Here is a 27,909-nt window from a genome sequence, read left to right on the forward strand (position 1 = left end):
ATTGGACACTTTATTTATTAATATTTCATTGCTTTATTTGATTTGATGGATCTTATGACAAGTATATTTAGTCCATTGTGTGGTTATAATAATACCCATGTTATTGTGTTTGTGTATATATTTGGATATAATATATGTGTATGTAAGTAATTAGGTAGACAATGCATAGATGAATAGTTACATGCATACCCATGCAGACTATGTCTATGTTCATATTAGAAATCGGACTAATAAACTTTTAGTCCTATGTTACATGAACATCCTAATATTCCTAGAAGCATGCACATTGTCCGTAAATAAATCCTCCATGAACTCAAAAGTGTGTTGAGTGGTGGAGCACAATTGGGATTTTTGATGTTTAGAGGCTAGTTCTAGTTGCGATATATTGTTGTGATTTCCTATTGTTGTGTTATAGCAAGATTTTTTGGTTGCGATATATTTTGAGAGAGAGAGAGAGAGAGAGAGAGAGAGAGAGAGAGAGAGAGAGAGAGAGAGAGAGAGAGAGAGAGAGAGAGAGAGAGAGAGAGAGAGAGAGAGAGAGAGAGAGAGAGAGAGAGAGAGAGAAGTAAAGTAAATATACTTCTCTCTTGTCCACTTTCTCTTGCCTGCATTTATTTGAGTTAGTTAGTTTACTTGAGTTAGTTATATTTGAGTTAGTTATACTTGAAATAATTTACTTGAGTTAGTTAGTTGCTTGAGTTAGTTTACTTGAGAAAAAAAATTTGTGTTCATGAAATAACCACATGTGAAATAACCAGTTAGGCTCACTAATTTTTAGTTCACATTTGCATTGTTGCATTCCCATGTTGCTCACGAAGAGACATTAAGCTCAGAGTTTAGTTAGTTTAGTTATTTAGTTAGTTTTGGTTATTTAGTTAGTTAGTTTAGTTAGTTTTGGTTGTTTATTTAGTTTAGTTAGTTTATTTAATTAGTTATTTAGTTAGTTTTGGTTGTTTGTGGTTATTTAGTTTAGTTAGTTTATTTAGTTAGTTGATTAGACTATAACTTAGTTTATTTATTTAGTTAGTTAGTTTATTTAATTAGTTATTTAGTTAGTTTAGTTGTTTGTGGTTCTTTAGTTAGTTTATTTTTTAGTTAGTAGTTACTTTAGATTATGTGTTAGTTACTTTAGATATAGTTTAGGGTGGGTTTGTTTTCTTGTTTTAGTTCACATTTGCATTGTTGCATTCCCATGTTGCTCACGAAGAGACATTAAGCTCAGAGTTTAGTTAGTTTAGTTATTTAGTTAGTTTTGGTTATTTAGTTAGTTAGTTTAGTTAGTTTTGGTTGTTTATTTAGTTTAGTTAGTTTATTTAATTAGTTATTTAGTTAGTTTTGGTTGTTTGTGGTTATTTAGTTTGGTTAGTTTATTTAGTTAGTTTATTAGACTATAACTTAGTTTATTTATTTAGTTAGTTAGTTTATTTAATTAGTTATTTAGTTAGTTTAGTTGTTTGTGGTTCTTTAGTTAGTTTATTTTTTAGTTAGTAGTTACTTTAGATTATGTGTTAGTTACTTTAGATATAGTTTAGGGTGGGTTTGTTTTCTTGTTTTAGTTTATATATGTGTTAGTTACTTGAGAGAGAGAGAGAGAGAGAGAGAGAGAGAGAGAGAGAGAGAGAGAGAGAGAGAGAGAGAGAGAGTGAGTGAGTGAGTTTAGTTTTAGTTGTTTGTGGTTAGTTAGTTTAGTTAGTTTATTTAATTAGTTATTTAGTTTATTTAGTTATTTAGTTAGTTTTGGTAATTTACTACATAGGAAGTTAGTAGTTACTTTAGATATAGTTTAGGGTTAGTTTGTTTTTTTGTTTTAGTTTATATTTGTTTGCTTGTTTTAGTTTTAGTTGAGAGAGAGAGAGAGAGAGAGAGAGAGAGAGAGAGAGAGAGAGAGAGAGAGAGAGAGAGAGAGAGAGAGAGGGAGGTTGGTTTGCTTGGTATGGTTTAATTTATTGGTATTTTGGTTTATTTTGTCTTATTTTGTGCAGTTTGTTTGTGAGGATTGGTATTTCAGGTCGGTGATCTCTCTCTCTCTCTCTCTCTCTCTCTCTCTCTCTCAGGCTGTAAATTTGTTTTGATGTATTTATTGGTTTAAATAGTAAGTTAGTTAGTTAAATAGGTTGTTAGTTAGTTTGGTTAGATTTGTGGTTAGTTAGTTTAGTTAGTTAGTTTAGTTTATTTAGTTACTTAGTTAGTTTTGGTTGTTTGTGGTTATTTGGTTTAGTTAGTTTATTTAGTTAGTTGATTAGATAAGTTAAATAGTAAGTTAGTAGTTACTTTAGATATAGTTTAGGGTTAGTTTGTTTTTTTGTTTTAGTTTATATATGTGTTAGTTACTTGAGAGAGAGAGAGAGAGAGAGAGAGAGAGAGAGAGAGAGAGATTAGTTTTGATTGCTTGTGGTTAGTTAGTTTAGTTAGTTTATTTAGTTAGTTTTGGTTGTTTAGTTAGTTTATTTAATTAGTCACTTAGTTTCGGTTATTTTAGTTAGTTAGTTGATTTTATTTAGTTAGTTGATTAGTAAGTTAGTAGTTACTTTAGATTGTGTATTAGTTACTTTAGTTATAGTTTAGGGTTAGTAAGGTAGTAGTTACTTTAGATATAGTTTAGGGTTAGTTTGCTTTTTTGTTTTAGTTTATATGTGTTAGTTACTTGAGAGAGAGAGAGAGAGAGAGAGAGAGAGAGAGTTTAGTTTTGGTTGTTTGTGGTTAGTTAGTTTAGCTAGTTTATTTAGTTATTTTATATAGTTATTTAGTTAGTTTTGGTTGTTAGTTTATTTAGTTAGTTGATTAGATCAATTAAATTGTAAGTTAGTAGTTACTTTAGATTATGTGTTAGTTACTTTAGATATAGTTTAGGGTTAGTTTGCTTTTTTGGTTTAGTTTATATATGTGTTAGTTACGAGAGAGAGAGAGAGAGAGAGAGAGAGAGAGAGAGAGAGAGAGAGAGAGAGAGAGAGAGAGAGAGAGAGAGAGAGAGAGAGAGGTTGTTTTGCTTGGTATGGTTTAATTTATTGGTATTTTGGTTTATTTTGTGCAGTTTGTTTGTGAGGATTGCTATTTCAGGTTGGTGATATCTCTCTCTCTCTCTCTCTCTCTCTCTCTCTCTCTCTCTCTCTCTTTCAGGTTGTAAATTTGTTTTGATGTATTTATTGGTTTAAATAGTAAGTTAGTTAGTTAAATATAGTAAGTTAGTTAGTTATAATGGTTGTTAGTTAGTTTTGGTTGTTTATTTAGTTATTTAGTTTAGTTAGTTTATTCAGTTAGTTGATTAGATAAGTTAGTTTGGATTATTTTTGTGTGTTATATATCGATTTAGTTATTTAGTTAGTAGTTAATTTAGATTGTCACTAAGTTACTTTAGATATAGTTTAGGGTTGGTTTATTTTTTTGTTTTAGTTTATGTATGTGTTATGGGTTAGTTAGTTAGTAGGTTTTACCTTAGATTAGTTACTTAGTTACTTTAGATTGTGTGTTACTTTAGGGTTAGTTTGTTTTTTTGTTTTAGTTTATATATGTGTTATGGGTTAGTTAGTTAGTAGGTTTTACCTTAGATTAGTTGCTTAGTTACTTTAGATTGTGTGTTAGTTTAGGGTTAGTTTGTTTTTTTGCTTTAGTGTATATATGTGTTATGGATTGCTTAGTTACTTTAGATTGTGTCTCTCTCATTCTCTCTCTCAAGTTTTAAATTTATTTTGATGTATTTACGCATTTATTGGTTTAAATAGTAAGTTAGTTAGTTAAATAGGTTGTTAGTTTTGTTGGTTTACTTTAGTTAGTTTAGTTTGGTTAGTTAGTTAACCAAACTAAACTAACTTTAGATATAGTTTGTTTGTTTGTTTTGGTTCGGTGATCTCTCTCTCTCTCTCTCTCTCTCAGGTTGTAAATTTGTTTTGATGTATTTATTGGTTTAAATAGTAAGTTAGTTAAATATAGTGAGTTAAATAGGTTGTTTGTTTTTTGTAAGTTAGTAGACAAATTGATTATTGATTAGTAAGTTAGTAGGTTTTACCTTAGATTAGTTGCTTACCTTACTTGGTTTAGTTAGTTTAGTTGGTAGGTTACTTTAGTTTAGAGGTTGGTTAGTTAGTACATTGGTTGGTTGGTTAGGTGTATAGAGAGGGAGAGGGAGAAGCAAAGAGAGAGGGTTAGTTAAATTTTGGCAGCTTTAGACATGGTAGTTTTTGCTGTTAGTATTATACAGTGCACTTCTCACGTGCAAATGAATGCACACAAAATAAAGGAGGCCACAAGGAAAAAAGCCGCTCGTCGTGCACTTAAGAGAGAGGGTTAGTTAAATTTTGGCAGCTTTAGACATGGTAGTTTTTGCTGTTAGTATTATACAGTGCACTTCTCACGTGTAAATGAATGCATACAAAATAAAAAAAGGCCACAAGGAAAAAGACCGTTCGTCGTGCACTTAAGCATGTTGCAGGGCATGATAGTTCCGTTGGTTCCTTAAGGTTTATTCGTCACTTGGATGGGATTGAAAAGCAAGTGAAGACACTATTTTGGCATCAAAAAGCTTCAATTTCAATTTCTGAGAACATTGGTGACCGTCTACAGAGGATTGAGAAACTGTTGGATGAGAAATATGAAGGGCACCTTGCTGATGCAATAACAATACAGGGCGAGTTAGAAGAGATCAAGGGTTATATATGTGACATTTATGAACATATCCAAAAAAATTGATGGCCGTGTGCTGGATCTTCGAACGATCAAGAAGAAAAGCTAAAAGATATTCTTGATAGTGCAGGTCGTATAGATGATGGAGTATGTGAGATGATTGCACACAAGAACGAGAGCTTAGTTGCACCAGAGAACATTACTCTTGATGTGCAACTTGATTCTTTGAAAGTTTAGCTAAATAGATTTTCAGCAATATTAATGCAGATGAATCGCCGTACAGACTCATCTTCTAGCACTGGAGATCATTGCCCTTGATATGCACTAGAGAACGTTGCATCTTTGAATAGTGGTTCACAATAGGTTTTTGGCAATGTTAACCAGTGCTTCTTTGTTGTGGTTTTCTTGGTATATGTAATTTTTGCAAGACTTCTTAAATGAATTATTTGATGAAAATCTTCATTTTGAAACACATCATATGTGTCTTGCAAATTATAAAACTACTTTTAAACCATTTTAATAGTCCCACTTTCTCTCTGTTTCTCTATGTTTCTCTCTCGATTACTAAGAAATTTTGCTAATGTACTTTTGTAACTTAGATTGGATTAGATACATAGAATGATTGTAGCTTTGATATCTTGCAACGTTTTGTGTAGTTTGCCTCCCTCGCTCCTCTCTCTCTCTCTCTCTCTCTCTCTCTCTCTCTCATACTTAGATGGCTTATGTGTTCTTTCATGCATTTAGGGTTTGTGGTTGCGAATGTGAGTTGGTAAGCAATTGTGTGTCCTATGGGATTGACACCAATAAGTATTTCAAGATTGGGGACACCTTTCTATATAGGAGATGTTCTTTTCTCTCAAGATTGTGTTGATGTACGTGAATGAAGATCGACATGGCATGGCCTTTAGGCAATGCGTGGTTGGTACTTGGTGAGCGTCATGTGTGCATGATAGCACTCATGTGTAGCGTACATATATTCTTTCATGCATTTAGGGTTTGTGGTTGCGAATGTGAGTTGGTAAGTTATTGTGTGTCCTATGGGATTGACACCAATAAGTATTTCGAGACTAGGGACATATTCCTGTATAGGACATGTTCTTTTCTCTCAAGATAGTGCAGATGTATATGAATGAAGATCCATTGGCAGGGCCTTTAAGCAATGCGTGGTTGGAACTTGGTGAGCGTCATGTGTGCATGATAGTACTCATGTGTAGCGTACATATATTCTTTCGCGCATTTAGGGTTTGTGGTTGCGAATGTGAGTTGGTAAGTTATTGTGTGTCCTGTGGGATTGGCACCATTAAGTATTTCGAGACTGGGGATACCTTCATGTATAGGACATGTTCTTTACTCTCAAGAAGGTTGTGAATGTGTCTATCACTTATGTCTTGACGTTTGGTGTAGCCATGGAACAAAGCGAAGCCATAGGCCATATTTCCGACGTAGTGCTTTTGACTCCATTGAATATAGTGGATTCAATTGAATTAAACAAAATGGCAACGACATCATCTCTTGGACGCTTGTCAACTTGGGTTCATTCGCATGGGTATGGAAGATAGTTTTGTTAATTGTGATTGCATCAAAGTGCTACTATTTATATTTTTGGAGATGATTGTTTATATGTTTCATTTCAGCCAACGTATGGGCTCTAATAGAATGAATGTGCAAAAAATGAAAGAGGTGGCAAGGGAACAAGAGATACATGTTGCTAAATGTATAAGAGCTGCAAAGATTCGAAGAAACACAAGGGCTACTTCGGGTGCTTCGGACTTTAAAAAACTTTTGAGGCCAAGATAAATGAGTTGATGGAAATGCAGTGGAGTTTATGTACGCGTGTTGATAGTACGCTTGCCATGTACTCAATGGAGTTACATGAACAAGCTAAATGTCTGTATGGTGTTGTGTGCGAGACAAAGCACATGCAGGGTGTTCTCCAGCAAGTGTCGACTGATCTGGGTGGTGAAGTAAGGGCACTTTCAGCAATTATTTTTGAGACAAGCAGATTAATGAATCTGCTGGTGAACGATATGTGGGCTTCGGTTTGGGGGCTTGGAGATGACCATGATCCTGTGATCTGCCAGAGGGGTTGTCAGTTGCCGTTCTTACAGTTTCAAATGAATATTAGTAGGTTTAATGCTTTGTTGCAACAATTGAGCCATTAGATGAACGGTCGTATCTTAGGAGACTATGTGTATACAAAAATTGCTTAGGTTAGAACTTATAGGTTTAGATTGTGTTGCATATTTTAACGTGCATGGGCTAGCACTTTTATGATAATATTTTCTTCTTTTTTGTAAAGCCTATGTGGAACGTGCTAAGATGTGTAACACTTTTGATATAACAAAGCGTATTTGAGTAAAATGTATTGAGTGTGTATGACGTGATGTCTCTTTCTTGATATTTACATGGAGCAGATTTGATAGTCCAATGATGGTTGGTATATTTAAATTTGTGTACGCAATACATTTAGTTTAGAAATCAAACCATGCATTCGATAAAGTGTATTAATAGTCTTTTCTGCAGTTGCATGTTTACTTTCTTTTGTTAATTAATTGAAATGGATTAATTGTGCATGTGTTTATTACCAAGGTTACTTCTATCTTAGCAACCAGGCTCTCTCTCTCTCTCTCTCTCTCTCTCTAATGGGCAGGCCCAACGTCTTTTGAGACAGATACATTGACTGGGTTGTAGTGATTTTGTGTCTTGATATTTAATCTTAATATTTAGATATTTATATATTAAATGTGTGTATACGTTGATAATAGGTTTTGTGGCCAACTGATCAATATGGGGTGTTCGCATCGAGCAACTGGCAAAGACTATGTGTTGCGTGTTCGTAGGGACATGCTTACTTCCACGAGGTATGAGCGACGGCAGGTTGCTAGACTCAGGGCTCGGAAAGGGATTTTAGATTGTGGTAGATCCATTCAAAGAGACATTGAAAACCTGACATTCCATGAGGAGATTCTAAATGGTCATCATGAACTAGGCCAACCACGGTTTGGTATAGATGTGGCTAATATTTTGCCATCACCGGATAGAACCATTAGGGGAATTCAAGCCCTGCGACAGTTTGGTGTGGATTTGACGAATGCTTTGCCATCAGTGGGGTGGTTGCAATGATCTTAATCATGTGACTTTTGAGTCACATGTTAATAATGCTTCAATGTCTAAGTGCTAACATGGAAAAAATCTTAGTGGAGTGGTTTGTGAGAGTGTGTCTCACCGTGTTGAATTTGTAAATGGGGATAATGAGCCAATTGAACTGCATGTTGGTTTAGATTTTGGAAATCACCACAGTGTGAAAAATTCCGTGGCTAATGAGTCACGTGTTCATAATATTAATGTTTTTGATCCCCAAAGTGGTGGATTGTGCTCCATTTTAAATGCTTTACCTGCAACGGATGTTCACCCACAGCAATGTCAATACTACTATTTCAAGAGTCGGATGTGCATTCCATGGGGAGTCTTTGTATGATGTGTGAAAGGTGTTTAGTTAAGTTGTGGAGATGCGAGACTCCGGTTCAAGGGTCAATTTTGTTTGGAGGACACTATTGTCGAAATGGAAAAGTAATGTTGCCATCACCATTGCAACATCCACCACAGCCATTGCATGATTTGTTGCATGGTATGCACCCTCAGAGTAGGATATTTAAAAACAACATAAGAGCATACAACATCGCTCTTGTATTTGTATCACTCGGAGCTAATATTGACGAGCTACATGTTATTGGGAATGGTTACACCTTTAGAGTGCATGGCTCTGTTTATCACCGTATAGATACTTTGCTTCTTGATGTGCAGCATCAAGAAAGGCCATGATTTGCACGATTGTATGTTTATGATACCGAGCATGAGTTGCTTAATAGGCTGGGGGTTATGCATGATTTATTACCAAACTTGCTAGGGGAGCTTCAATGTATGATGCATTGACACAACATATATGCACGTGCTTTTAGGTCAGTGGGTTTGCAATTGCAAAATAATCCCATACATGAACTAAGAATGAGTATTTTTAGTATTCAAAGAACCAGTAAATAATACTCTACTCCTGCAGCAACTGAGGTTGCAAGTGAGGTTGCAGCTATCATGCCAGGGCACGGTGACGAGGGTACTCTTGATCGTCGGGATATTCATGTTTGCACTCGGGGTGGTCGATGTGTTGCTACTTAAACTTGCATAGGGCAGATATGCCAATGCTACATGTCCTCCTTTTTCCTATGGGGAATGATGGTTGGCATGTAAAGGTTTCCTACAGTAATGTTAGTGTTCCTGTTAACATATATGATTTATCTAATAAAAATTGTGTTACTCAGATGTAGTTTTATGCATTTTGTCTTCAAGTGCGCGAAAATACTGAGGTGTGCATATTGCATGTTGGTCGACTATTGCATCAATTTATTGTTGATGCTTATTGTAGTATAGAGCAGTGCATGTTAACTTGGTGTCACCAAAATCAATCAGTGTTACGATCGGAGGTCTACAAAGGCTTGGCAGACATGGTGGGGGCAAACGATAATGGGACAATACCGATTGTTGGTGCCTCTGTTGGCAAGAGGATAATTTTACCGTCGTTATTCACAAGTGGACCAAGGCACATGTATCAATTATATCAGGATGCCATGGCTATAGTGCGATGTAAGGGAAAACCTGACCTTTTTATAACAATGATATGCAATCCAAAGTGGTTGGAGGTAACTAATGCTTTATTGCCTGGGCAAAGTGCTTATGACCATCCGGATTTGACTGCTCACGTGTTTCATAAAAAGCATAGTGATTTAATGTATACGTTGTTGCGAAAGGATCTCTTTGGAAAGGTTGCAGGCTATGCTACTGTGATTGAATTCCAAAAGAGGGGGCTACCACATTCTTATACTTTGCTAATTTTAGAGTCGTCTTTCAAACCTTCTGAAGCATATCACTATGATAGACTGGTTTGTGCTGAGTTACCCAATAGAGTTAAGTTTTCAGCCTTATTTGAGACAATTTTAAAGTGCAACATTCATGGCCCTTGTGGAGGATTGAACCCCAAGAGTCCCTATATGGACAAGAGTAGATGTACTAAAGATTACCCTCGAAAATTAGTGGGCATGACGACGGTTGATAGTTCTGGCTATCCCATTTATCGAAGACGAGATGATGGAAACTCTGTGATCATAAATGGTAATGTTATTGATAATCGATGGATTGTTCCATATAATCCATTCTTGAGTAAAAAATACAATGCACATATAAATGTGGAGGTTTGCTCGACAATTGCGGCTGTGAAGTATTTGTATAAGTATGTGTACAAGGGGCATGATCGTGCAACCGTCAAATTTTCTATTGGGGTTGATTCAATCCGGAATGGTGGCGATGCTCACAAGGTGGACGAGATACAAAGTTATTTGGATGCATGATATGTTTCTACCTCTGAAGCATGTTGGCGGATCTATGATTATGCATTGCACGATGAAAAGCTTGATATACAACGTTTGCAGGTACACTTACCTAGTGAGAACTATGTGGTGTTTCGAGATACAGATAGTATACCAGATGTGGTGCGGAATGAAGACCTCCAAAAAACTACTTACTGAATGGTTTCTGTGCAACCGCATTCATCCAGAGGCTAGGACTATTCACTATCAAGACTTTCCAGTGTATTGGGTGTGGAATGTACGACATAAGATGTGGACTAGAAGGAAGCGTGAAAATACATGTAGTCGGCTATATTTTGCAGTGCCTACCTGTGGTGAGCTCTACTATTTGCGGATGCTTTTAACAGAGTGTCGAGGATATACTTCTTTTGAAGATTTGCGTACTGTTGATAGTGTGATCTGTGATACTTTTAGCAATGCTTGCATTGCAAGGGGCATGTTGGAGAGTGATGATGAATATGTTGTGTGCTTAGAAGAAGCTGCCTCTGTGCAAACTGGTGCTCAACTCCAAACTTTATTTGTTGCAATTTTGGTCTTTTGTAAGCCAGCTCGGCCTGGCCATCTATGGGAAAGATTTTTGGTGCCAATAGTAGAGGATATCATGTATAGATTGAAGCTATAGCACGTGAACACCTCTCTTGGTGTTCTGCAGCATGATGCATCTAACATGGCTTTGTTGCATCTGCAAGACCTTTTACGTCAGTAGGACGAAGACTTTGTGATTTTGATGGGTTGCCTGAACCTCATCAACCAAAATCACAACTACATGCTAACCCTCTTTTGCAAGATGAATATGCATACAACATATCAGAACAACATAGGGTTTTGTGAATCCATGGAGGGAATGTTGAATGAATGATAAAGAATTGCCTTTAGTATAGTCATGGATACAGTTGATACAGATACTAGGGATGTATTCTTTTTGGATGGTCCTGGTGGATCTGGGAAGACTTTTCTATACAAATGTTTACTTGCGAAGGTGTGTAGTTGTGGTCGCATTGCGTTGGCAACAGCATCATGTGGCATTGCTGCCTTGCTTTTGCCAGGTGGTCGTACAGCTTACTCGCGATTTAAAATCCTAGTAGAATTAAATAATCGATCCACTTGCAATATTCATGTTCAAAGTGATCTTGCTGGGTTATTGAGACAAACAAGTCTTATTTTGTGGGATGAGGCTCCTATGACCCATCGATATGCCTTCGAAGCGGTTGATAGAACTCTAAGAGATGTTATAAGCTATGATAAGCCATTTGGTGGAAAATTTGTTTTGTTTGGGGGGGATTTTAGATAGGTCTTGCCGGTTGTGGTAAAGGGAACACGTGAGGATATTGTTAATGTTGCATTGTGTTACTCTGATTTGTGACGTTACATAAGGTTGCTAAGGCTATTTGGCAATATGCGAGTGTCGACAGCCGGTAGTGTGGTGGATAATGGGTTCATCTGTTGAATTCAAGGAATAGGGGATGGAGTGGGTGTTATCGAAAGTTGTGATAAGTTGTGTGTCCCACTTGGCATGATACTAAAAGGACACTCTATCGAAACACTGATTGATAGTGTCGACAGTGACGTGTCCAATGTGGGTGACTACACGTCGTATTTTAGTGAGTGGGCTATACTTGCCTCGCAGAATACAGAGGTGGCTACTTTGAATGATCGTGCATTGCAACTAATGCCAAGGGAGATTAGGTAGTATTATAGTGCAGATTCAATTGCAGAGACCGATGACTCATTTTTGTACTCTGTTGAGTATTTAAATACATTGGACCTTGGAGGTGGATTTCCTCCTCATTTATTGCTGCTGAAGATAAATGCACCTATTATTCTTCTTAGAAATCTAAATCCCGGAAGGGGTATGTGTAATGGTACGCGATTGATATGTAGAGCTTTCAATAGGAAAGTGATAGATGCTCAGATAATAACAGGGGCAAATGTGGGCAAACGAGTTTTTATTCTCCGAATTACTTTTGTTTCAAATGCTATACAATTGCCATTTACTATGAAGCGGAGACAGTTTCCCATCCGGTTGGCATTTGCTATGACAATCAACAAGTCACAGGGGCAGACTTTATTCATTGTTGGGCTTTATCTAAAGGCACCAGTATTTACACATGGTCATTTGTATGTTGCATTTTCAAGGGTAAAATCTTCGCATGGTGTGAAAGTGCTATTGGGTGAAGAGGATGGGGATATGATCACAAACATTGTATACAAGGATGTTCTCCGAAAGGTGCAGTAATGTGCATTACTTTCTTTGTGAAGATGTAGTTATTGACGACCATGTAGGGACATTGGTTTTGCATATATGTGAATTACTCTCTGTTGCTTTCTTTGTGGAGATATAGTTATTGATGACCATGCAGGGACATTGGTTTTGCATATGTGTGAATTGCTCTCTATGCCCTGTTTGGTTGGCATATACTCTCTTGGAAGTATATTTTTTTTCATATTTCACTATTCATTTAACTTTTGCAGATGCCTACCCTAGAGTGGCACTATTACCGAGCTTCTGACTATTAAAGGGAGCTACAGTGCACATTACTCACTATAGCTCATAATGATATCATAAGAAGGACACTTGTAAGGGTCATTGGGCGTTTATATGATGATGTTAATATTAATATCAAGCTCCCAGTTTTTATTGAAGTTGTACATTGTGGATACACGCAATGTTTTCGGGTGCATATGTACGAGGTTGACCATAAGAAGAGATTTCAACGCTCTCATACTGATAAGATACCGAGGCATTGGTTCAAGTATGGATTCAAAGATTTGAGTTGTTTTGTGACGCTGCATCAACGTTTGTCAGTATCTACATAGTGGTTCACAAATGTTCGACCATGTATTATTATAGTTGGGATGGAATGATCTTTGTTAGTTGTTCCATGTACTTATATTGTAATTTTTGTTCAAATGCAGGTGGTAAAGAGAGAGGTAGGACCATTTCATCGCCCATGCGATTACCAATGGAAACCGTGGGATCGTTCTCTACTTCACCTTCACATATTTTGCTCAAGGAGGAGGATTTTGTTAATGATTCCTCGAAGAAAATAAAGATTTATTTCCATTAGGCATCTTGGAGACATTGTCTTTTTTTGTTGGTATCAGCCATTTGCCTATGGTACTTGGAAACACGTCGGTGCCTTATGCTTAGCCTTTGTGGCTTCATTTTGACTAGGTCTCTTATAGAAATTCTTTTTATGGTGCTTGGTCTTTGTCTCAATTATGACCCGCTTTAGTGTATAAGTACGTGGAACCACAACGTTACACTAAAGCGGGTCATAATTGAGACAAAGAACAAGCATCACAAAAAGAATTTCTATAAGAGACCTAGTCAAAATGAAGCCACAAAGGCTAAGCATAAGGCACCGACGTGTTTCCAAGTACCATAGGCAAATGGCCGATGTCAACAAAAAAAGACAATGTCTCCAAGACGCTTAATGGAAAGAAATATTCATTTGCTTCAAGGAATCATTAACAAAATCCTCCTCCTTGAGCAAAATATGTGAAGGTGAAGCATGGAACGATCCCACAATTTCCATTAATAATCGCATGGACAATGAAATGGTCCTACCTCTCTCTTTGCCACCTGTATTAGAACAAAAATTACAATATAAGTACATGGAACAACTAACAAAGATCATTCCATCCCAACTATAATAATACATCGTTGAACATTTGTAAACCACTCCGTAGGTGCTAACAAACGTTGATGCAGCATCACAAAACAACCAAAATCTTTGAATCCATACTTGAATCAATGCCTCGGTATCTTATCAGTATGAGAGCGTTGAAATCTCTTCTTATGGTCAACCTCGTACATATGCACCCGAAAACATTGCATGTATCCACAATGTACAACTTCAATAAAAACTAGGAGCTTGATGTCGATATTAACATCATCATATAAACGCTCGATGACCCTTGCAAGTATCCTTCTTATGATATCATCAGGAGCTATAGTGAGTAATGTGCACTGTAGCTTCTTTTGATAGTCAGAAGCTGGGTAATAGTGCCACTCTAGGGTAGGCATCTGGAAAAGTTAAATGAATAGTAAAATATGAAAAAAATATACTTCCAAGAGAGTATATGCCAACCAAACAGGGCATAGAGAGCAATTCACACATATGCAAAACCAACGTCCCTGCATGGTCATCAATAATTGTATCTCCACAAAGAAAGCAACAGAGAGTAATTCACATATATGCAAAACCAATGTCCCTACATGGTCGTCAATAACTACATCTTCGCAAAAAAAGTAATGCACATTACTGCACCTTTCGGAGAACATCCTTGTATACAATGTTTGTGATCATATCCCCATCCTCTTCACCCAATAGCACTTTCACACCATGCGAAGATTTTACCCTTGAAAATGCAACATACAATTGACCATGTGTAAACATTGGTGCCTTTAGATAAAGCCCAACAATGAACAAAGTCTGCCCCTGTGACTTGTTGATTGTCATAGCAAATGCCAACCGGATGGAAAACTGTCTCCATTTCATAGTAAATGGTAATTGTGTAGCATTTGAAACAAAAGTAATCCAAGGAATAAAAACTCATTCCCCTGTTATTATCTGAGCATCTATCACTTTCCTATTGAAAGCTCTACATATCAATCGTGTACCATTACACATACCCCTTCCCGGATTTAGGTTTCTAAGAAGAATAATAGGTGCATTTATCTTCAGTAGCAATAAATGAGGAGGAAATCCACCTCCAAGGTCCAATGTGTTTAAATACTCAACAGAGTACAAAAATGAGTCATTGGTCTCTGCAATTGAATCTGCACTATAATACTACATGACCTCCCCTGGCATTAGTTGCAATGCACGATCATTCAAAGTATCCACCTCTGTATTCCGCAAGGCAAGTATAGTCCACTCACTAAAATACGACGTGTAGTCACCCACATTGGACACGTCATTGTAGACACTATCAATCAGTGTTTCGATAGAGTGCCCTTTTAATATCATGCGAGGTGGGACACACAACTTATCACAACTTTCGATAACACCCACTCCAATCCCCTATTCCTTGAATCCAATAGATGAACCCATTATCCACCACACTACCAGCTGTTGACACTCGCATATTGCTAGATAGCCTTAGGACCCTTATGTAACGGTACAAATCAGAGTAACACAATGCAGCATTAACAATATCCTCACGTGTTCCCTTTACCACAACCGGTAAGACCTGTCTAAAATCCCCCCCAAACAAAACAACTTTTCCACCAAATGGCTTATCACAGCTCATAACATCTCTTAGAGTTCTATCAACCGCTTCGAAGGCATATCGATGGGCCATAGGAGCCTCATCCCACAAAATAAGGTTTGTTTGTCTCAATAATCGAGCAAGGTCACTTTGAATAGGAATATTGCAAGTGGATCGATTATTTAATTCTACTAGGATTTTAAACCGCAAGTGAGCTGTACGACCACCTGGCAAAAGCAAGGCAGCAATGTCACATGATGCTATTGCCAATGCAATGCGACCACCACTGCGCACCTTCGCAAGTAAACATTTGTATAGAAAAGTTTTCCCAGACCCACCAGGACCATCCAAAAAGAATACATCCCCAGTATCTGTATCAACTGCATCCATGATTGCACCAAAGGCAATTCTTTGTCCTTCATTCAACATTCCCTCCATGGATTCAGAAACCCTATGTTGTTCTGATATGTTGTATGCATATTCATCTTGCAAAAGAGGGTTAGCATGTAGTTGTGATTTTGGTTGATGAGGTTCAGGCAACCCATCAAAATCACAGAGTCTTCGTCCTACATGACGTAAAAGGTCTTGCAGATGCAACAAAGCCATGTTAGATGCCTCATGCTGCAGAACACCAAGAGAGGCGTGCACGTGCTGTAGCTGCAATCTATACATGATATCCTCTACCATTAGCACAAAAAATCTTTCCCATAGATGGCCAGGCCGAGCTGGCTCACAAAATACCAAAATTGCAACAACTGAAGTTCGGAGTTGAGCACCAATTTGCATAAAGGCAGCTTCTTCTAAGCACACAACATATTCATCATCACTCTCCAACATGCCTCTTGCAATGTAAGCATCCCTAAAAGTATCACAGATCGCACTATCAACAGTACACAAATCTTCAAAAGAAGTACATCCTTGACACTCTGTTAAAAGCATCCGCAAATAGTAGAGCTCACCACAGGTAGGTGCCACAAAATACATCCGACTACATGTATTATCACGCTTCCTTCTAGTCCACATCTTATGTCGTGCATTCCACACCCAATACACTGGAAAGTCTTGATAGCGAATAGTACTAGTCTCTGGATGAATGCGGTTGCACACAAACCATTCAGTAAGAGTAGTTTTTTGGAGATCTTCATTCCGCACAATATCTGGTATACTATATGTATCCCGAAATACCACATAGTTCTCACCAGGTAAGTATACCTGCAAACATTGTATATCAGGCTTTTCATCGTGCAATTCATAATCATAGATCCGCCAACACACCTCAGAGGTAGAAGCATATTGTGCATCCAAATAACTTTGTATCTCGTCCACCTCGCGAGCATCGCCACCATTCCGGATTGAATCAACCCCAACAGAAAATTTGACGGTTGCACGATCATGCCCCTTGAACACATAGAATAGCATCGCCACCATTCTGGATTGAATCAACCCCAACAAAAAATTTGACGGTTGCATGATCATGCCCCTTGTACACATACTTCTACAAATACTTCACAGCCGCAATTGTCAAGCAGACCTCCATATTTATGTGTGCATTGTATTTTTTACTCAAGAATGGATTATATGGAACAATCCATCGATTATCAATAACATTACCATTTATGATCACAGAGTTTTCATCATCTCGTCTTCGATAAAAGGGATAGCCAGAACTATCAACCGTCGTCATGCCCACTAATTTTTGCGGGTAATCTTTAGTACATCTACCCTTGTCCATACAGGGACTCTTGGGGTTCAATCCTCCGCAAGGGCCATGAATGTTGCACTTTGAAATTGTCTCAAATAAAGCTGGAAACTTAACTCTATTGGGTAACTCAGCACAAATCAGTCTTTCGTAGTGACATGCTTCAGAAGGTTTGAAACAGAGTTTCCATCATCTCGTCTTCGATAAAAGGGATAGCCAGAACTATCAACCGTCGTCATGCCCACTAATTTTTGCGGGTAATCTTTAGTACATCTACCCTTGTCCATACAGGGACTCTTGGGGTTCAATCCTCCGCAAGGGCCATGAATGTTGCACTTTGAAATTGTCTCAAATAAAGCTGGAAACTTAACTCTATTGGGTAACTCAGCACAAATCAGTCTTTCGTAGTGACATGCTTCAGAAGGTTTGAAAGACGGCTCTAAAATTAGCAAAGTATGAGAATGTGGTAGCCCCCTCTTTTGGAATTCAATCACAGTAACATAGCTTTCAACCTTTCCAAAGAGATCCTTCCGCAACAACGTATACATTAAATCAGCATGCTTTTTATGAAAACGCGAGCAGTCAAATCCAGACGATCATAAGCACTTTGCCTAGGCAATAAAGTATTAGTTATCTCCAACCACTTTGGATTGCATGTCATTGTTATAAAAAGGTTAGGTTTTCCCTTACATCGCATTATAGCCATGGCATCCTGATATAATTGATACATGTGCCTTGGTCCACCTGTGAATAACGATAGTAAAACTATCCTCTTGCCAATAGAGGCACCAACAATCGGCATTGTCCCATTATCGTTTGCCCCCACCATGTCTTCCAAGCCTTTGTAGGCCTTCGATCGTAACACTGATTGATTCTGGCAACACCAAGTTAACCTGCAATGCTCTATACTACAATAAGAATCAATAATAAATTGGTGCAATAGTCGACTAGCATGCAATATGCACACCTCTGTATCTTCGCGCACTTGAAGACGAAATGCATAAAACTGCATCTGGGTAACACAATTTTTATTGGACAATTCATATATGTTAACAGGAACACTAACATTACTGTAGGGAACCTTTACATACCAACCATGATCTCCCATAGGAAAAAGGAGGACATGTAGCATTGGCATATATGCCCTATGCAAGTTTGAAATAGCAACAGAGTCGACCACCCCAAGTGTAAACATGAATATCCCGACGATCAAGAGTACCCTCGTCACCTTGTCCTGGCATGATAGCTGCAACCTCAGTTGTTGCAGGAGCAGAGTATTGTTTACTGGCTCTTTGAATACCAAAAATACTCATTCTTAGTTCCTGCACATGATTATTTTGCAATTGCAAACCCACTGACCTAAAAGCACGTGCATAAATGTTGTGTCGATGCATCATACATTGAAGCTCCCCTAGCAAGTTTGGTAATAAATCATGCATAACCCCCAGCCTATTAAGCAACTCATGCTCGGTATCATAAACATACAGTTGTGCAAATCTTGGCCTTTCTTGAGACTACACATCAGGAAGCAAAGTACTTATACGGTGATAAACAGAGCCATGCACTCTAAAGGTATAACCATTCTCGATAATAGGTAGCTCGTTAACATTAGCTCCAAGTGATACAAATGCAAGAGCGATGTTGTATGCTCGTATGTTGTTTTTAAATATCCTACTCTGAGGGTGCATACCATGCAACAAATCATGCAATGGCTATAGTGGATGTTGCAATGGTGACAACATTACTTTTCCATTTTGACAACAGTGTCTTCCAAACAAAGTCGACCCTTGAACCCGAGTCTCGCATCTCCACAACTTAGCTGAACACCTTTCACACATCATACAAAGACTCCCCATGGAATGCACATTTGACTCTTGAAATAGTAGTGTTAACATTACTGGGTGAACATCCGTTGCAGGCAAAGCATTTAAAATGGAGCACAATCACCACTTTGGGCATCAAAAACAGCAATATTATGAACACGTAACTCATTAGCCACAGAATTTTTCACATTGTGGTGATTTCCAAAACCTAAACCAACATGCTGTTCAATTGGCTTATTATCCCCATTTACAAATTAAACACGGTGAGACACACTCTCACAAACCACTCCACTAAGATTTTCCCCATGTTGGCACTTAAACATTGAAGCATTATTAACATGTGACTTGAAAGTCACATGATTAAGACCATTGCAACCACCCACTGATGGCAAAGCATTCGTCAAATCCACAACAAACTATTGCAGGGCTTGAAATCCCCTAATGGTTCTATCCGGTGATTGCAAAACATTAGCCACATCTATATCAAACTGTGGTTGGCCTAGTTCACAATGACCATGTAGAATCTCCTCATGGAACGTCACATTTTCAATGTCTCTTTGAATGGATCTACCACGATCTAAAATCCCTTTCCGAGCCCTGAGTCTAGCAACCTGTCGTCGCTCATACCTCGTGGAAGTAAGCATGTCCCTACGAACACGCAACACATAGTCTCTGCCAGTTGCTCGATGCGAACACCCCATATTGATCAATTGGCCACAAAACCTATTATCAACGTATACACACATTTAATATATAAATATCTAAATATTAAAATTAAATATCAAGACACAAAATCACTACAACCCAGTCAATGTATCTGTCTAAAAAGACGCTGCACCCGCCCATTAGAGAGAGAGAGAGAGAGAGAGAGAGAGAGAGAGAGAGAGAGAGAGCTTGGTTGCTAAGATAGAAGTAACCTTGGTAATAAACACATGAACAATTAATCCATTTCAATTAATTAACAAAAGAAAGTAAACATGCAACTGCAAAAACGACTATCAATACACTTTATCAAAGGCATGGTTTGATTTCTAAACTAAATGTATTGCGTACATTCGATGTACACAGTATATCAAATCTAAATATACCAACCATCATTGGACTATCAAATCTGCTCCATGTAAATATCAAGAAAGAGACATCACGTCATACACACTCAATATATTTTACTCAAATACGCTTTGTTATATCAAAAGTGTTACACATCTTAGCACTTTCCACGTAGGCTTTACAAAAAAGAAGCAAATATTATCATGAAAAGTGCTAGCCCATGCACTTTAAAATACGCAACACAATTTGAACATATAAGTTTCAAGCTAAGCAATTTTTGCATACACATAGTCTCCTTAGATGCGACGGTTCATCTGATGGCTCAATTGTTGCAACAAAGCATTAAACCTACTAACATTCATTTGAAACTGCAAGAACGACAACCGACAACTCCTCTGGCAGATCACAGGTTCATGGTCATCTCCAAGCCCCCAAACCGAAGCCCACATATTGTTCACTAGCAGCAGATTCATTAATCTGCTTGTCTCAAAAATAATTGTTGAAAATGCCCTTACTTCACCACCTAGATCAGTCGACACTTGTTGGAGAACACCCTACGTGTGCTTTGTCTCGCACACAACACCATACAAACCTTTAGTCTGTTCATGTAACTCCATTGAGTACATGGCAAGCGCACTATCAACACGCATACATAAACTCGTCTGCATTTCCATCAACTCATTCATCTTGGCCTCAAGTTTTTTAAAGTCCGAAGCACCCAAAGTAGCCCTTGTGTTTCTTCAAATCTTTGCAGCTCTTGTACATTTAGCAACATGTATCACTTGTTCCCTTGCCACCTCTTTCATTTTTCCCACATTCATTCTATTAGAGCCCATACATTGGCTGCAATGAACATATAAACAATCATCTCCAAAAATATAAATAGTAGCACTTTGATGCAATCACAATTAACAAAACTATCTTCCATAGCCATGCAAATGAACCCAAGCTAACAAGCGTCGAAGAGATGATGTCGTTGTCATTTTGTTTAATTCAACTGAATCCACTACATTCAATGGAGTCGAAAGCACTACGTCGAGAATATCTCCTATGGCTTCGCTTTGTTCCATGGCTACACCAAACATCAAGATATAAGTGATAGATACATTCACAACCTTCTTGAGAGTAAAGAACATGTCCTATACATGAAGGTATCCCCAGTCTCGAAATACTTATTGGTGCCAATCCCACAGGACACACAATAACTTACCAACTCACATTCGCAACCACAAACCCTAAATGCGCGAAAGAATATATGTACGCTACACATGAGTACTATCATGCACACATGACACTCACCAAGTTCCAACCACGCATTGCCTAAAGGCCCTGCCAATGGATCTTCATTCATATACATCTACACTATCTTGAGAGAAAAGAACATGTCCTATATAGGAAGATGTCCCCAGTCTCAAAATACTTATTGGTGTCAATCCCATAGGACACACAATAACTTACAAACTCACATTCACAACCACAAACCCTAAATGCATGAAAGAATATATGTACGCTACACATGAGTGCTATCATGCACACGTGATGCTCACCAAGTACCAACCATGCATTGCCTAAAGGCCGTGGCATGTCGATCTTCATTCACGTACATCAGCACAATCTTGAGAGAAAATAACATCTCCTATATAGAAAGGTCTCCCCAATCTTGAAATACTTATTGGTGTCAATCCCATAGGATACACAATAGCTTACCAACTCACATTCGCAACCACAAACCCTAAATGCATGAAGGAACACATAAGCCATCTAAGTATGAGAGAGAGAGAGAGAGAGAGAGAGAGAGAGAGAGAGAGAGAGAGAAGCGAGGGAGGCAAACTATATAAAACGTCGCAACATATCAAAGCTACAATCGTTCTATGTATCTAATCCAATCTAAGTTACAAAAATACATTAGTAAAATTGCTTAGTAATCGAGAGAGAAACATAGAGAAATAGAGAGAAAGAGGGACTATTAAAATGGTTTAAAAGTAGTTTTGTAATTTGCAAGACACATATGATGTGTTTCAAAATGAAGATTTTCATCAAACAATTCATTTAAGAAGTCTTGCAAGAATTACATATACCAAGCAAACCATGACAAAGAAGCACTGGTTAACATTGCCAAAAACCTATTGTGAACCACTATTCAAAGATGCAACATTCTCTAGTGCATATCAAGGGCAATGATCTCCAGTGCCAGAAGACGAGCATGCATGGCGATTCATCTGCGTTAACATTGCTGAAAATCTATTCATATAAACTTTCAAAGAAGTAAGTTGCACATCAAGAGCAATGTTCTCCGGTGCAACTAAGCTCTCGTTCTTGTGTGCAATCAGCTCACATACTCCATCCTCTATACAACCTGCACTATCAAGAATATCTTTCAGCTTCTCTTCTTGATCATTCGAAGATCCAGCACGCGGTTACCAATTTTTCTGGATATGTTCATAAATGTCACCTATATAAGCCTTGATCTCTTCTAACTCGCCATGTATCATTACTGCATCAGCAATGTGCCTTCATATTTCTCATCCAACAGTCTCTCAATCCTCTGTAGACGGTCACCAATGTTCTCAGAAATGGAAATTGAAGCTTTTTGACGCCAAAATAGTGTCTTCACTTGCTTTTCAATCCCATCCAAGCGACGAATAAACCTCAAGGAACCAAGGGAACTATCATGCCCTGCAACATACTTAAGTGCACGACGAACTGCCTTTTTCCTTGTGGCCTCCTTTATTTTGTGTGCATTCATTTGCACGTTAGAAGTGCACTGTATAATATCTTCTACAGACATATTCTTGTTTGCTGTAGAAGCCTCCATACTAAACAAAAAGACGCGTTAGCCTTAAGGGATATATAAAATATTCTCAAAATTTAAAAGTAGCAAAAACTACCATGTCTAATACAACCAAAGTTTAACTAACCCTCTCTCTCTGCTTCTCCCTCTCCCTCTCTATACACCTAACCAACCAACCAATGCACTAACTAACCAACCTCTAAACTAAAGTAACCTACCAACTAAACTAACTAAACCACGTAAGGTAAGCAACTAATCTAAGGTAAAACCTACTAACTTACTAATCAATCATCAATTTGTCTACTAACTTACAAAAAACAAACAACCTATTTAACTCACTATATTTAACTAACTTACTATTTAAACCAATAAATATATCAAAACAAATTTACAACCTGAGAGAGAGAGAGAGAGAGAGAGAGAGATCATCGAACTAAAACTAACTAACTAACTATATCTAAAGTTAGTTAGTTTAGTTTGGTTAACTAACTAACCAAACTAAACTAACTAAAGTAAACCAACAAAACTAACAACCTATTTAACTAACTAACTTACTATTTAAACCAATAAATACGTAAATACATCAAAATAAATTTAAAACTTGAGAGAGAGAATGAGAGAGACACAATCTAAAGTAACACACAATCTAAAGTAACTAAGCAACCCATAACACATATATACACTAAAACAAAAAAACAAACTAACCCTAAACTAACACACAATCTAAAGTAACTAAGCAACTAATCTAAGGTAAAACCTACTAACTAACTAACCCATAACACATATATAAACTAAAAACAAACTAACCCTAAACTAAGACACAATCTTCTAAAGTAACTAAGCAACTAATCTAAGGTAAAACCTACTAACTAACTAACCCATCTCTCTCTCTCTCTCTCTCTCTCTCTCTCTCTCTCTCTCTCTCTCTTTATTTTACAAAAATTTTACATTAAAAAGTTTAATATGAGAGAGAGAGAGAGAGAGAGAGAGAGAGAGAGAGAAAACCTAGGCCCTACGCATGAGAGAGAGGGGGAGGGGGAGAAGAAAAATGTTTAACTAAAAAAAGACTATTCTCTTTCCTCTTTCTTCCCCTTCTCTCTTCATCTTCTTCTTTTTATCCTTCTTCCTCTTCTTCTTCTCTCTCTCTCTCTCTTTTATTCTAACTCCTTCTCAAAGTGTGTGAAAAACTATGTTGGAAAAATTTTTAATTTAAAAAATTTAAAATATTTAATTAAAAAGTTTAAATTAAAAAGTTAATCTAACAAAGAGAGAGAGTTATAAATTTTTTATTTAAAAAGAAGTTTGATTTAATTAAAGGAGAGAGAGAGAGAGAGAGAGAGAGAGAGAGAGAGAGAGAGAGAGAGAGAGAGAACCTAAGCCCTACACATGAGAGAGAGGGGGGATGGGGGAGGAATTTAATTAAAAAATGAATGGGATTTTAATTTAAAAAAGTGAGGTGAGGAGGGGAGGCTTTAATGAAAAAAGGGAAGGGGAAAATAAAATGAGATATTACACGAGAGAGAGAGAGAGAGAGAGAGAGAGAGAGAGAGAGAGAGAGAGAGAGAGAGAGAGAGAGACTAAGCCCTACACACGAGAGAGAAGGGGGGAGGAATTTAATTAAAAAAGGAAGGGGGTTTTAATTTAAAAAAGGCAGGTGAGGAGAGGAGGCTTGAATGAAAAAAGGGAAAGGAGGGGAGGGGGTTTTTCACCTCAGTTATGCTTCAAATCTTTCCACCTCAGTTATGCTTCAAATCTTTCCACCATCTAACTTGAAAAGGAAGCTAGCAAGTGGATTCTCCATTAACATTGGAATTTCCTCTCACATTATGTTTAAGGTTCAATCATCCTTCATCTACAACACTTGCAAGCTCATGACCTTGACAAAGAACCATAATACCCACCACTCTACTATCACATATTCCATCTATGATACTTGAATATAGAGCACAAAGTTTGCAATGCAACAATGTACCTATAATTCAGGTCAGGAGCATAGCTTGGCTAGTTAGAGCTCACCGTTGTGAGCATGGGTGCGTGTGTTTAATTCCTAGCTCTCATGAAATACCAGGTTGTCCTCATCCCCGAAAGCATATTAAAAAATAAAATGAATAAAGTACCTATGATAGGATGATAATGTTAGCTAGGTAGTTGCAATATGAGAATATATATAGTTTAGACTATAGAAATTTGCCTAAAAACCATATCCTCTATTTTGAGCTGACATTCAATTAGTGATTTTTTATGTCCAAGTTTTTCCTAGGTTTTCAATTATAGTATACTTTGATATACCTTTGAGTATCAATATGTTTTTAGCATGATGTGACAACTTGTGTTTCTTGAATATATGTGCAAACATTGTAATAGGGGTAAACCAACTTAGATGTACATTTTTGAGCCAATGCTTAGCTTCATGGAATTGAATATATATTGGTAAAATTTTTATGTTGCACATTTGCAAAATATCACTATTGCATATTGGCCATTCTATGCTATTGAGTTTTGGTAGATGTATACGCCTTGGACGCTATGTATTGGAATCATAGAAAAAAACAAGATTTTCTATGTATTGCCTAGGTCTACACACTTGGAAAAGAAGTTGACCAATTTCCATGTGATGGAACTTAAATCCACATGTGGAACTCTCAACACTTTGCCGCTTAACACAATCCAAACAGAATACCATAAACACAAGGGAAACTGAGTCATTGGATATCTAGTATTGTAACATCCTTTGTACAATGTAATGACTTTATTGTTAGTAATGTGACATTGAGTGTTTGCTATGTGTGCAATATTTTGTTTGTGCAGGAAAATGAGAGAGGGATGAAAAAGTTTGGAGATGGTAGGTGGGTTAGTTAGAGAGAGGAGAGGTGGTGAGAGAATACTGATAATTATAAGTTGGTTAATTTATTATGTTAGTTAGTAGGTTATTAGTTAGTTAGTTAGTTATGTAGGTTAGTTAGAGTTAGGTGGTTAGAGAGTGTATGTGTGTTATTAGTTAGTGAGTTATTGTTTGTTAGTTATTAATTGGTTAGTTAGTAGGTTATTGTACATTAATTGTTAGTAGGTTAGTTGTTAGTAGCTTAGTTAGTTAGTTGTTAGGTAGGCTAGTTAGAGTACATTATTGTAAGTTATGGGTTAGTTATGAGAGAGAGAGAGAGAGAGAGAGAGAGAGAGAGAGAGAGAGAGAGAGAGAGAGAGAGAGAGAGAGAGAGAGAGAGAGAGAGAGAGAGAGAGAGATGATAGGTTGGTTTGCTTGGTATGGTTTAATTTATTGGTGTTTTGGTTTGCTTGGTATAGTTTTGTTTGCGAGGATTGGTCGTTTGGGCAATTTTTGACAACTATTATTCAGGTTGGCTCTCTCTCTCTCTCTCTCTCTCTCTCTATGTGTATTAGTAGCTTAGTTAGTTAGTTGTTAGGTAGGTTAGTTAGAGTACATTATTGTAAGTTATGGTTCTCTCTCTCTCTCTCTCTCTCTCTCTCTCTCTCTCTCTCTCTCTCTCTCTCTCTCTCTCTCTCTCTCTCTCTCTCTCTCTCTCTCTCTCTCTCTCTTACAATAATGTACTCTAACTAACCTACCTAACAACTAACTAACTAAGCTATTAACACACACACACACACACACACACATGGTAGGTTGGTTTGCTCTGTATGGTTTAATTTATTGGTGTTTTGGTTTGCTTGGTATAGTTTTGTTTGCGAGGATTGGTCGTTTGGGCAATTTTTGACAACTATTATTCAGGTTGGCTCTCTCTCTCTCTCTCTCTCTCTCGTTGTAATTTTGTTTATTGTGTTTGCTAGTTTATTTGTTATTATTGGTTTGGTGAGTAGGTTGGTTAGTTGGATAGTTAGATTAGTAGGTTCTATATTCTTTATTGTGAGTTAATAAATTATTATATAAGTTAGTGAGTTATTGTAAGTTTGTGAAGTTAACTCATGATGTTGGTTTGTGTTTGTGTTGGTTAGTAGGTTAGTTGGTTGGGTGGTTAAACACACACACACACACACACACACACACACACACACACACACACACACACACACACACACACACACACACACACACACACACACACACACACACACACACACACACACACACACAGATGGTTAGTTGGGTAGTTAGATTAGTAGGTTCTATCTTCTTTATTGTGAGTTAATAAGTTATTATATAAGTTAGTGAGTTGTTGTAAGTTTGTGATGTTAGGTTATGATATTGGTTTGTATTTGTTTTTGTTAGTAGATTAGTTGGTTGGGTAGTTATATATATATATATATATATATATATATATATATATATATATATATATATATATATATATATATATATAGAGAGAGAGAGAGAGAGAGAGAGAGAGAGAGAATGGGAGAGAGAATGGGGGAGAGAGTGTGTGTATTGGTTGTTAGTTAGTTATTAGTTGGTTGGTTTTATGATGTTAGTTTGTGTTTATGTTGGTTAGTAGGTTAGTTAGTTAGGTGGTTACAAAGAGAGAGAGATATATATGATATTAGTTAGTTGGTTAGCTATTAGTAGGTTCTCTCTTCTTCTCTCTCTCATTCTTCTTCACACACACACACACATACTCTCTCTCTCTCTCTCTTTCTCTTCTCTCACTCCTCTCCTTCTTCTTCTCTCTCTTCTCCTTCTTTCTCTTCTCTCACCTCTCTCTCTCCTCCTTCGTCTTCTTCTTTTCTCTCTCTCTCTTATGAATTTTATGTGCTAATTAGTTGGGTAGAGAGAGAGAGAGAGAGAGAAGGAGGAGGTGAGAGAGGGAAGTAGGTTCGTTAGTTGGGTAGTTTGATTAGGAGATTTTGTCTTCTTTATTGTGAGTTGGTAATTTATTGTAAGTTAGTGAGTTATTGTAAGTTTATGATGTTAGTTTGTGTTTATGTTGGTTAATAGGTTAGTTGGCATGCTTTGGAGCATGCAAACTGCAGATCAACAGGATGAGAAGCTAAAGATGTAAACACGGTGAGAGCTCCACTTATCTGTGCATTTGGCTTGACAAAAATGCATGTTATAACAATCTATAAAAGGGGAAAATCTGAGAGAAAAGGATTCAGCCTGCTCTTATGCACGATTTCTCTCATTTTGTCTACCTCATTCTTGGTCCAATGAAGCTCGAGTACTTGAGTGACTTTGGGGCAAGCAAAGGGTGAGGATTTTGAAGGTGTATGGGCTGTTATGGGCTGAAATAACCAGTCATAAACAGGGCAGCCCATTGTTATTGTCCCTTTTTATGAGCAAACAAGAGATTTATGTGGTTGTAATGGAAGGAAATAACCTCTTTTCAT

At 37.3% G+C, this 27,909-nt stretch overlaps 1 long non-coding RNA gene across 1 annotated transcript; it reads left to right on the plus strand.

The window, feature by feature from the left end:
* The first annotated feature begins 1,891 nt into the window (after positions 1–1,891).
* On the plus strand, positions 1,892–27,909 carry LOC148018233 (uncharacterized). The gene is made up of 5 exons (XR_015687775.1): positions 1,892–2,008; positions 3,032–3,057; positions 25,915–25,966; positions 26,305–26,356; positions 27,518–27,909. It is a non-coding gene; the product is annotated as an uncharacterized LOC148018233 (long non-coding RNA).

The sequence above is a fragment of the Lygodium microphyllum genome, chromosome 21 (assembly GCF_053477565.2).
Source record: "Lygodium microphyllum isolate KBCC chromosome 21, Lygodium_microphyllum_v1.1.10, whole genome shotgun sequence".
Classification (NCBI taxonomy): Eukaryota; Viridiplantae; Streptophyta; class Polypodiopsida; order Schizaeales; family Lygodiaceae; genus Lygodium; species Lygodium microphyllum.